Here is a 12,511-nt window from a genome sequence, read left to right on the forward strand (position 1 = left end):
TGCTCAAAACCACACAATTGCATTCATCTCACACGCTAGTAAAGTAATGCTCAAAATTCTCCAAGCCAGGCTATAGCAATATGTGAACTGTGAACTTCCAGATATTCAAGCTGGTTTTAGAAAAGGCAGAGGAACCAGAGATCAAATTGGCAACATCCTCTGGATCATCGAAAAAACAAGAGAGTTCCAGGAAAACATCTATTTCTGCTTTATTGACTATCCCAAAGCCTTTGACTGTATGGATCACAATAAACTGTGGAAAATTCTGAAAGAGACCGGAATACCAGACCACCTGATCTGCCTCTTGAGAAACCTATATGCAGGTCAGGAAGCAACAGTTAGAACTGGACATGGAACAACACACTGGTTCCAAATAGGGAAAGGAGTACGTCAAGGCTGTATATTGTCACCCTGCTTATTTAACTTCTATGCAGAGTACATCATGAGAAATGCTGGGCTGGAAGAAGCACAAGCTGGAATCAAGATTGCCGGGAGAAATATCAATAACCTCAGATATCCAGATGACACCACCCTCATGGCAGAAAGTGAAGAGGAACTAAAAAGCCTCTTGATGAAAGTGAAAGAGGAGAATGAAAAAGTTGGCTTAAAGCTCAACATTCAGAAAACAAAGATTATGGCATCCGGTCCCATCACTTCATGGGAAATACATGGGGAAACAGTGGAAACAGTGTCAGATTTTATTTTTTGGGGCTCCAAAATCACTGCAGATGGTGATTTCAGCCATGAAATTAAAAGATGCTTACTCCTTGGAAGGAAAGTTATGACCAACCTAGATAGCATATTCAAAAGCAGAGACATTACTTTGCCACAAAGGTCCATTTAGTCAAGGCTATGGTTCTTCCAGTGGTCATGTATGGATGTGAGAGTGGGACTGTGAAGAAAGCTGAGCGCTGAAGAATTGATGCTTTTGAACTGTGGTGTTGGAGAAGACTCTTGAGAGTCCCTTGGACTGCAAGGAGATCCAACCAGTCCATTCTGAAGGAGATCAGCCCTGGGTGTTCTTTGGAAAGAAAGATGCTAAAGCTGATTATTCCATATCAGCTGAACTGACTATTCTCCTTGACTCTTCTGCAGTGTTTAGCACTTCTCATTACCCCTCTTTTTTGCCATCATACTTACCTCCTGGACTGCAGTCTCTTCGGCCTTCTCTTCTGGTTCTCTTCCTTGCCCCTGACTTTTTCTGGTCCTTTTCTGTCTCCTCAGGTCTTCTAACTCACAGGACTGCAGAAGCTTTGGTCCCTGTTCAGTTCAGGTCAGTTGAGTCGCTCAGTCATGTCTGACTCTTTGAGACCCCATGAATCGCAGCACACCAGGCCTCCCTGTCCATCACCAGCTCCCGGCGTTCACTTAAACTCACGTCCACCGAGTCGGTGATGCCATCTAGCCATCTCATCCTCTGTTGTCCCCTTCTCCTCCTGCCCCCAATCCCTCCCAGCATCAGAGTCTTTTCCAATGAGTCAACTCTTTGCATGAGGTGGCCAAAGTATTGGAGTTTCAGCTTTCCCTAATAAAATAACGGTGAAAATTACGTACCACCTCACACATTTTAAAGTTGATATGTAAAGGTTTTCATAAGATTAAGGGTCAGAAGGAATATGTGACACATTGAATATTGTATGCGTGCCTTTAATACACTTTTGACAAAACTACACATTGCATCTTCAGTTTATGGAAAACTCCCACTATATAATTTAATTGGCAAACACAGCCTTCACTGCCAAACCGATCCATCAGAAAACTGACTTCGTGTTCTAATTCAAATAAATGTGTTAAAACCTATCTCTGTGTCAACGATCCTGCTTCTAAATTCTAGATCTTCGGCAAGGGAAAGAAAGAAGTAAAAAAGGAAATAGAAACGAAAAGAAGTGATGAGGCATGAGCCTTGCCACAGGTTTGCCACTTGAAGGACGCTTCTTGTAGAAGCCCTGCAGTCTCAAATGTTCTCTTTATTCTCAGGGCTCCAGAGGTGTTTATGCCACTGATGTCAGTCATCAGTTAGATCCCTTAAACTATAACTTGCTTAATAAACAATAGCCCTGTCACCTGTCTTCACTAAGCTCCCTTTGATTGTTCCTGCAAGTTGTATACTCTCCAAACTTCAGGTAGCCTAGACAATATATCCCAAGACTCCTTTATCTGCCTTCCATAAGCAACACTTCTGATACACGGGTCACTATGGCAATGCTTGCTTGTTTGTTAGGAACGTGGAGTAATCTTTTGTCTAGTTCAAGTCTGAGCTGGTTAAGCTGGTTGGGACCACTGACCTTCCAAGTGGGCTGGCATGAGTGTCCCACAGATGACCTTTCAATGTCAGAGGGCCAAACCTCCACCCTCAGATCATGCTATCGCCACCATTTTCTGTTCATGCATCCCATGCAGTAGCATGTAACTCAGATACGTCTGCACAGAACACTGATTACCTCACCTTTCCCCTACATCCAGTCTCCTTTCCCCACACCTAAGACTGCTCTGCCTCTCTATCCTGGAAATATCCCAATCCCCTTACCTTTGGGGAGGCAAATCTGGGATTTGTTCTCCTGTCTTTTCATTTAGCTGCCTCATGAATAAACCCATTATTTGCAACAAATCTCAGTGTGTCGAGCAACTAAACCTGGTTCAATACCATTTACAGCTGGAGGAAATGCACAAGAGTACAGTTCTGGATAGACGAGTGGAGGCATGGAAGTATGGGTGCACAGATGAGAGGTGTGCTCTCCTGTTGTAAACTGGAAGAAGGGCAATTGTGAGAGAGGAATTGGGAAACGAGAACAAGCAGATGGGGCATTTGCAGACAGACAAATGAGTTTTAGGAAAGAGTTCATGTAATAATAGCTCTGTTGACTAAAAAATATAGCCACGATCTGAAAGTAGAGTTATCTTATTTGGTGGGAATGTTTAGGACTCCAAGCCCAGGAGACAGCATTTCAGTACCTCTAAGAAAACTGCTCTAAGGAGGTGGGAGGCAGAGTCAGGCTATACACAAGTTTGCAACAAAGGGAGCAGGCAGTCTGAACATCGAAGATCAGATATAAGGAAGTTGGCATTCTATGTGTGGGAAATGTAAGCCTTTGGGCTCACTGAATTCATTCCTTTCATATGCATCTCAGATATCTGGGGCCAAATCCTGTTTCCTTGTTCACCTGAAGGAGTGCCAGATGGCTGCTTCTTGCATTCCCTCCACCCAAGCACCTCTGCAATCTCTGTGGGGGTGGAGGCATTTGGTGGATTGCAGTTTGGGGAGCTCTCATTCACATTTGGAGGCCAGAAATCGCTGATGGCTGTGACATTTCTTGTTTATTGATATGGCAGGAGATATTTTCATTTCACAGTCCCTCTCCATGGTTATAAATGTGACCATAATTTGGAGACATTTCATGACCCTTTTTTTTGTCCCACGGCACTGGAAGGCACATCCTAGATCCCAGATCAGGAGAAGGTCATCGACAAATCACTCCAGGTGTTAATTTCTGGATTAGGCCCACTGATAAATAATAAAAAATTCTCTGGATCCTCTATGTTCTAACCTAATAGGATCCTGGAAATACTTCTCTTCTTGCCTCTTCCCATACTTAGAATCACACTATTATAATTATTCTATGTAATAAATATGCCCTATTTCTTCAAGACGTTTAGCTATCAGTATTTTGGCTGGAGGCCTGGTTATACATCATGCACTACAAAAGACAACAATCTTATAAAATAAACAGATTACAAGTAATACTGCTAATATCCTGATTAAAATTTCAAACAGAGATTTAGGCCATGAGCTTTCAGAACCAAACCATCTTTCTAAAACATCACAAAGGCCAGGAAGTGGGTTATCTAAAGGAAGGAATCTGATTTTTCATGTGAGTCATTAAATATTTTACATTGGATGATTCACCTGGTGTGTAAACACAACATTCAGTTTGAATTACAGCACAGATGCCCGTTTAGATGCTGTAAGACTATCAAGGGCCAATCAACTTTGTAAGACAGCTCTTCTCAGAGAGACCTCAGAATTTAGTAGGCCAATAGCCTGGCTGCTATCACTTAATGCCCTTTGAGTGAATTTTATTAAGTCTTCAATGTGAGAAATAACATTTTCCAATCCTACCAAAGGTGCAAAAACAGCTGCTAAGTGACAATACCAGTGAAATACAGATCTCCTGGTCCATCGGGCTCATAGTGATGGTAAATTTGCTGGAAGCACATCTAAGTTTGTATGTAACTGGCCTTGAGCCCAAGGGAATCCTAAAGTACACCTTCCTAGCCATCCTGGTGGAAGCCAGGGCCATACACTGGACCCACAAAGCCACTGATTCCTGTTAGGTGGCAGCCAGTATATTTCTGGACATCTGACTAAATCTGTTTCATATCAATCACTGTCTTTAAGAGAAATGGTATGTTGGTAGTTTTCACAAGGCTGCTGCTAAGTCACTCCAGTCGTGTCCAACTCTTTGTGACCCCATAGACAGCAGCCCACCAGGCTCTGCCATCCCTGGGGTTCTCCAGGCAAGAACACTGGAGTGGGTTGCCATTTCCTTCTCCAATGCATGAAAGGGAAAAGTGAAAGTGAAGTCACTCAGTCGTGTCCAAGTCTTCGCAATCCCATGGACTGCAGCCTACCAAGCTCCTCCAATCATGGGTTTTTCCAGGCAAGAGTACTGGAGTGGGGTGCCATTGGCACCCAGTCTAATTTTCCAGTGCTATTAGGCTAGTTATCTTTGGTATGATTTAATTGATCCCAGCATGGTGGAGGAGCCTTTTAGGCTTAGACAACCACAGACTTGTGTTAGACAGATAAATGCATCCCATAACTGAGGAAGCGTCCCTCCTAATAGTCTAGAGGTTATAATGGTTTTAAACTGTAATTTTGCTTGTTGCTCTGATTAAATTTGAGTAACCTTAAGGGAAAAATTCGTATTTATGGCCAGAGTCACAATAAGTATGTTTGATTGCTCAAGTGAGTGGGTTCCATCTAGTGATATCAGTAGTAGCCCAGACAGAACTATAATTCCTTTCTTCTAAAATAAACTTTCTAAGAGCCATTCAATCGGAGCCTTGGAGAAGAGAAACTTTCCAGGGTAAATGAGAAGTATTAGATGCGGGTAACTGCCTACAAACCCAACAATTTGACTGATTTTTGAAATTTGCAAAAGACTGTGCTCATGATAGAAAAACACTTGATTCCTGTGTAAGAGTTCAAGAAACGAAGAAAATGTTATGAACAGTCACACGGGTCAGGTCCAGCATCTTGGGACAGTTGTTTACTTCCGAAGCCATCGTCTCGTCCTGGTGTTGCTGTTCCCTTATTATCAGAGCACTGCTTTAAGGTGAGTTTGAGGTCAGCAGTTCTGTCTATAGACCAGGCTGGTACAGGAGCTCTTGGCTCAAATGGTAAAGAATCTGCCTGCAATGCAGGAGACCTGGGTTTGTTCCCTCAGTTAGGAAGATCTCTTAGAGAAGGGAATGCCAACCTACTCCAGTGTTCTTGCCTGGAGAATTCCATGACAGAGGAGCCCGGTGGGCTACAATCCATGGGGTCACAGAGAGTCAGACACAATTGAGCAACTAACAGTTTTACTTTCAGGAATCCAAGAGTCAATTCCCTTCAGTTTTGCTGTGCATGAACTAGTCAAAAGAATCTGATAAGGGCCCTTCCATTTAGGTTGGAGGGAGTCCTTTAAATGATGTCTTTTCCAATATACCGGAGAAGGCAGTGGCACCCCCTCCAGTACTCTTGCCTGGAAAATTCCATGGACGGAGGAGCCTGGTAGGCTGCAGTCCATGGGGTCCTTAGGAGTCAGACATGACTGAGCGACTTCACTTTCACTTTTCACTTTCATGCATTGGAGAAGGAAATGGCAACCCACTCCAGTGTTCTTGCCTGGAGAATCCCAGGGACGGGGGAGCCTGGTGGGCTGCCGTCTATGGGGTCGCACAGAGTCGGACACGACTGAAGCGCCTTAGCAGCAGCAGCAGTTTCCAATATACATAATCTCCCGGTTGTAAGTCATGAGACTTTGAGGATAGATAACTGTGATAAGCTTCAGAAAAAATTTAGAATAATTCGTCAACAATTTGATTAAACCCTTACAATAATATATATCCCTTAAGTAATATAAGATCATAGTCTTTCATCCAATCTCACTGGTCTCCCTGTAATAATCTCAGAGACAAATGATGTTTGCCAAAGGAATAGATCTGAGGTTGAAGAGAACCAATGGAAAGGCCTTAGGCCAAGGTAAGGAATAAGCATCTGTAACTTTAATCACGGAGAAGGCAATGGCACCCCACTCCAGTACTCTTGCCTGGAAAATCCCATGGACGGAGGAGCCTGGTGGGCTGCAGTCCATGGGGTCACTAAGAGTCGGACACGACTGAGCAACTTCACTTTCACTTTTCACTTGCATGAATTGGAGAAGGAAATGGCAACCCACTCCAGTGTTCTTGCCTGGAGAATCCCAGGGATGGGGGAGCCTGGTGGGCTGCCGTCTATGGGGTCGCACAGAGTCGGACACAACTGAAGCGACTTTGCAGCAGCAGCAGCAGCAGCAACTTTAATCCACTGAGTTTCAGTTGTTCCATTTGTGCTCTCCACTAACCCAGAAGACTGGGGGATGATAGGCACAATGGAAATGTTGCATAATTGGCCAAATTTTACAAACTTCCTTAACAATTTGTCTAGTAAAATGGGTCCCTCTGTCACTATGCCGTTCAGGAGTTACCTCAATACTGCCATAGTACTGAAGGTCAATTATACCTCAAAAATAAACGAAAAACTCATAGGAAAAAAAGAGTTCAAATTTGTGGTTATCAGAGGTAGTGGATGGGGGGAAGGGGAACTGGATGAAGACAATCAAAAGTACAAACTTCCAGTTATAAGATAAATAAGTACTAGGAATGAGATGTACTACTGTTATATGTTATATACAAAGTTGTTAAAAAGAGTAAGTTAGGGACTTTGAGAAGGTCATGTACACATTGCTATATTTAAAACGGATAACCAACAAGGACCTACCTATCATATAGCACATGGAACTCTGCTCAGCCTGGATGGGAGGCGGGTTTGGGGAGAATGGATACATGTATATGTATGGCTGAGTCACTTAGCTGTTCATCTGAAACTACCACAGGATTGTTAATTGGCTATACCCCAATACAAAATCGGAGAAGGCAATGGCACCCCACTCCAGTACTCTTGCCTGGAAAATCCCATGGACGGAGGAGCCTGGTAGGCTGAGGCCCATGGGGTCACGAAGAGTCAGACACGACTGAGTGACTTCACTTTTACTTTTCACTTTCGTGCATTGGAGAAGGAAATGGCAACCCACTCCAGTGTTCTTGCCTGGAGAATCCCAGGGACAGGGGAGCCTGGTGGGCTGCCATCTATGGGGTCGCACAGAGTTGGACACAACTGAAGCAACTTAGCAGCAGCAGCAATACAAAATAAAAATTCACAGTTTGAGAAAAAAACAAACAAGTAAATCCTGAGTTCTTAACATAAGGAAAAATCTTTTTTTCTATTTTTTTAATTTTGTATCTATATGAGGTGATAAAAGTTCATTAAACTTACTGCAATAATAATTTCATGTTATATGTACATCAAATTATTATGGGGTATATATTAATTTTTAAGTGTGTGCTGTGTGCTAAGTCACTTCAGTTGTGTCTGACTCTGTGTGATGCTATGGACTGTAGCCCACCAGGCTCCTCTCTCCGTGGGATTCTCCAGGCAAGAATACTGGAGTGGGTTGCTATGTGCTTCTCCAGGGGATCTTCCCAATCCAGGGATCAAACCCGGGTTTAATTACATGCAGATTCTTTATCATCTGAGTTACTCTGGAAGCTCCAAATGTAAACAGTATTATATGTTGATTATTTCTCTGTAAAACTGGAAGAAGAAAAAAAGAAACTGGAAGAAGAAGAAGAAAAAGATTTCTCTATAAAACTGGAAGAAAAAAAAAAAGAAAAAAGAAAAAAGCTCCTAAATGAACAAGAAATTTGAAGGTACATGTGTAGAGGATAAGCAACCTGTAAGGATTCACAAAGAGAGAAAGATGTTCTTGAAAAAAAAAAATATTTTAGATGTCAATGAGACAAAAGGTATTTATTTATAAGAGTGAGGAAAAGTATTAATAAAACATCTTTACCTTGTTTTTGTACTATATGCTCATAATAGTTTTTTATTTATAAAAATTTAGATAATTTGACTTCAGAAAATAGCTGTGTCCTTTAAGATAGATTCAAAAGTGAGCTTGCTTTTTATGCTGATGCTACATAAGGCAATGGAATGGTGAGTATGACTAAGAACAGTAGCATTTAAGCAACCTAGAGCATTGATTGGCATTATCTTTTTGTACCAGTAGAGGGAGATCTAAATCCACTATAGAAATCAGTAATTTCAGTTTGTTGAACAGTGAATGAAGGGAAAGGAGAGTTGCTCCTAAACACTGTTATTATCAAGTCCAGGAAACAGATGGTTAGGTAGACAGGTAAACAGACAGAAGAAGGAATAAAAGTTTGGTCAACTATTGTGACAAATGCATAATGTAAATCTTCATCAAAGATTACTGGCAGGATTTGCCATAGAGTTTCATTCACTTACAAAATGCTAGTGTGTCAAACTTAACATAAAAGATATTTAACATATTTATATATTTAAATCCTAAAATTAACCTTTTAATGTTCATTAAGTTCTTTTTCAAAGAATTAGAACTTAAATTTAAATATCCAACCAAGTAGATCTATTGTGATGAACGTAAAATGAGGTCTGGCTCTTTTCACCTTCCTTGGTGCCCAGGCTGTTTCAGTGATGTAACATGGCCAGCCGAGCCCCTGCAGCCTCCTAGCAATGCACACATATATAAAAATGTTCTTCTTATTGTTTCACTTCCCTCATTATACTGGTCATTATACTGGTCAGAACTGTGTACTTCTTTTTTTAAAACCTGGATTTAAGGTACTCACGACTGGACTAACCATAGTCCTTGGCTCATGACATATCATTGGTCTCTCCAGGCACACGTCTTGTTTGAGTGTTCCCATAATCCAATCCAGGAACTGATCACTGACAGTACAGATGTGCATGTTCTTTCCTTCTATTATATCCCTGGCCTCACTCACACAAGGTAAAATAACTATTGTCCTAAATGTACCGTTTGTCATTTCCGTGTTTTTTTAAATAGTGCTTTAAATTAATAAAAATGTATCTATAAACAAAATAGATTTAGTTCTTGCATTTTATAAAAGAATAATCTTTAATTTGCATTTTAAAAAAGTAAACATTAAGATTTATTCATACTGATGTAGATATGTTAATTCATTGATTTTCATATAATATCCCATTATGTATACATACCACCATTTATTTATCCCTTCTCCTATCTTATGGGCATTTGGTTTATATGGGTTTTTTTTTTTTCTTTTCTCAATCCGTTTCATTGGAAGGACTGGTGCTGAAGCTGAAACTCCAATACTCTGGTAACCTGATGGGAAGAGCCAACTCACTGGAAAAGACCCTGATGCTGGGAAAGACTGAGGCAAGAGGAGAAGGAGGCAACAGAGGATGAGATGGTTGGGCAGCATCACTGACTCAATGGACATGAGTTTGAGCAAACCCTGGGAGACAGTGAAGGACAGGGAAGTCTGGCATGCTGCAATTCATGGGATCGCAAAGAGTCGAACATGACCGAGTGACTGAACAACCACCACTATTTATTTACCCCTTCTTCTATCTTATGGGCATTTGGTCTATGTGGGTTTTTTTCTTTTTTCAATCACTGAAAGCACTGCCATGAGACTGCTTGTATATGTGTCTCCTGGTACATATGTGCAAGTATATCTCTTGATGGGTTGTAGGGTGTAAGAATGATCAACTCACACTCTTAGCAAAATTGTACATACAAATTGCTCATCTACTTTTTTTCCAACACTTGATATGTTTAGGTTTCCTAACCTTTTCCTGTTGAATGAGCTTAAATGGTCTTGATTTATCTTTCCCTAATTATTACTGACTTTGAGAAACTCACCTTATTTATTGGCTATAAGTAGCTTCTTTTCTATTAAATACTTTATATCGTTTACTTATTTTTATGTATATTGGGTCATTTTTCTTGCCAATATGTAGGAGTCCTTTCTATTTCTTTTAGTTATATGTATACAAATCTTTCTACCAACTTATAGCTTGTCTTTTTAGTTTAAAGTGTCTTTTGATGATCAAATTTCTTAATTTTAATTTAGCCAAATTTATCAATTTCTTGTTATATGGTTAATGGGATTTGCACATTGAAAAATCTTTGCCTTTATTGAACAGACAGTTCTTTTCCCATAATATATTTTTGGACATATATAAAGGATAGTCTCTTCAATAAATGGTGCTGGGAAATCTAGATAGTCACATCAAAAGAATGAAACTGGACCATTATCTTTATGCCACACACAAAAGTCAACTCAAAATAGATTAACTATTTGAAACCACAAAACTAGAAGAAAACATGGGATAAAGTCCTTTACATTAGTCTTGGCTACGATATCTTGGATTTGACAGCAAAAGGCAATACAAGCGAGAAATAGACAAGGGGAACTACATCAAAGAAAGTGTTTGCACAACAAAGGAAATCATCCACAAAATGAAAAGAAAACCTACATAATGAGAGAAAATATTTTCAAATCAGGTATCTAATAAGGAGTTACTTACTTACCTCTTTACCTCAACTGTAAAGAGGTAAGTAATCTGATTAAAAATGGGTAGAACATATATGATCCAGCAATCCCATTCCTGGGCATATATCTGGAGAAATCTAATTTGAACAGATACATGCAACCCAATGTTCACAGTGGTATTACTGACAATAGCCAAGACATGGGAGCAACCTAAAAGTCCATAGAGAGATGATAAATAAAAAGGATGTGGCACAGGTCCATGATGGAATCCTACTCAGCAACAAAAAAGAGGGAAATAATGCCATCTGTAGCAACACAGATGGACCTAGGGATTATCATGAAGTAAAATAAGTCAAAGACAAATATCATATGATATCACATATATGTGGAATCTAACATATGATACAAAGAAACATATACAAAACAGAAACATACAGACATAGAAAACAAATTTACAGGGAAGCCTGACATGCTGCAGGCTATGGGGTCACAGAGAGTTGGACATGACTTAAGAGACTGGGAAACAACAAAGGGGAAATGGGTGGGAGGGGGGAATAAATCAGGAGTTTGGGGTGAGGAGATACAAACTACCATATACAAAATAGATAAACAACAAGGTTCTACCATACAGCACAGGGAACTATATTCAGTATCCTCTAGTAAAGCACAGTGGAAAATAATATGAAAAAGAATGTATATACACACACATATATATCCGATCACTTTGCTTTATACTAAAAACTAATACAACATTGTAAATCAAGTATGTTTCAATTTAAAAAAATGGGCAGAAGACTTGAATGGATATTTCCAAAGAAGACCTACAAAAGGCCAGTAAGTAAATGAAAAGATGCTCAACATCATTCATCATCAAGGAAAGACAGATCCAAACCACAATGAGATTTCATCTCACACCTCTTTAGAATGGTGATCATTAAGGAGATAAGAAAGAGCAAGTGTCGGGGTGGATGTGGAGAAAAGGGAACCCTTATACAATATTGGTGGGAATATAAATCAGTACAAGCACTATGGAAAACAAAATGGAGATGCCTCAAAAAATTAAAAATAGGATTACCATATGACCCAGCAGGCCCATTTCTGGGTATATAATCAGAGGAAATGAAATCATAATCTTGAAGAAATAACAATATTCCCAAGTTCACTGCAGCATTTTTAAAGGCAATCAAGGTATAGAAACAAAACTCCATTAATGGATGAATGGGTAAAGAAAATATTAGATACACACACACATAATGGAATATGATTTAGCCATACAACAGAAGGAAGTCCTGCCATTTACAATAAGATGGATGGACCTTGAGCTATTTATGTTAAATGAATAAAAGAGAGAAAGACAATGAATATGCTCATTTATATGTGAAATTTAAAAATAAAATTGAACTCATATTCAGAGCTCAAAGAGAACAGCTCAGTGGTTAACAGAAGGCAGGGAAGGCAGGCAACATGGGTAAAGGAGGTCCAAAGGGCACAAACTCCCTATTATGAAATAAGTAAGTCCTGGGGATGTAAAGCGTGCTGACTCTAGTTAACACTCTGTTGCTGCTGTGTAGTTGCTAAGTTGTGTCTTGTCTCTTTGCAACTTCATGGACTCTAGTCCACCAGACTCCTCCGCCCATGGGATTTCCCAGGCAAGAATACTAGAGTGGGTTGCCATTTCCTTCTCCAGGGGATCTTCCCTACCCAAGGATTGAACCCATGTCTCCTGAATTGGCTGACAGATTCTTGACCACTGAGCCACCAGGGAAGACCTGAGTTAACTATATGGTATCATATATTCAGACTCTTTGTGACCTCCTCTGGTCCATGAGATTTTCCCAGCAAG

Source organism: Bos indicus, chromosome 20, assembly GCF_029378745.1.
Source record: "Bos indicus isolate NIAB-ARS_2022 breed Sahiwal x Tharparkar chromosome 20, NIAB-ARS_B.indTharparkar_mat_pri_1.0, whole genome shotgun sequence".
In the NCBI taxonomy this organism is placed as follows: Eukaryota; Metazoa; Chordata; class Mammalia; order Artiodactyla; family Bovidae; genus Bos; species Bos indicus.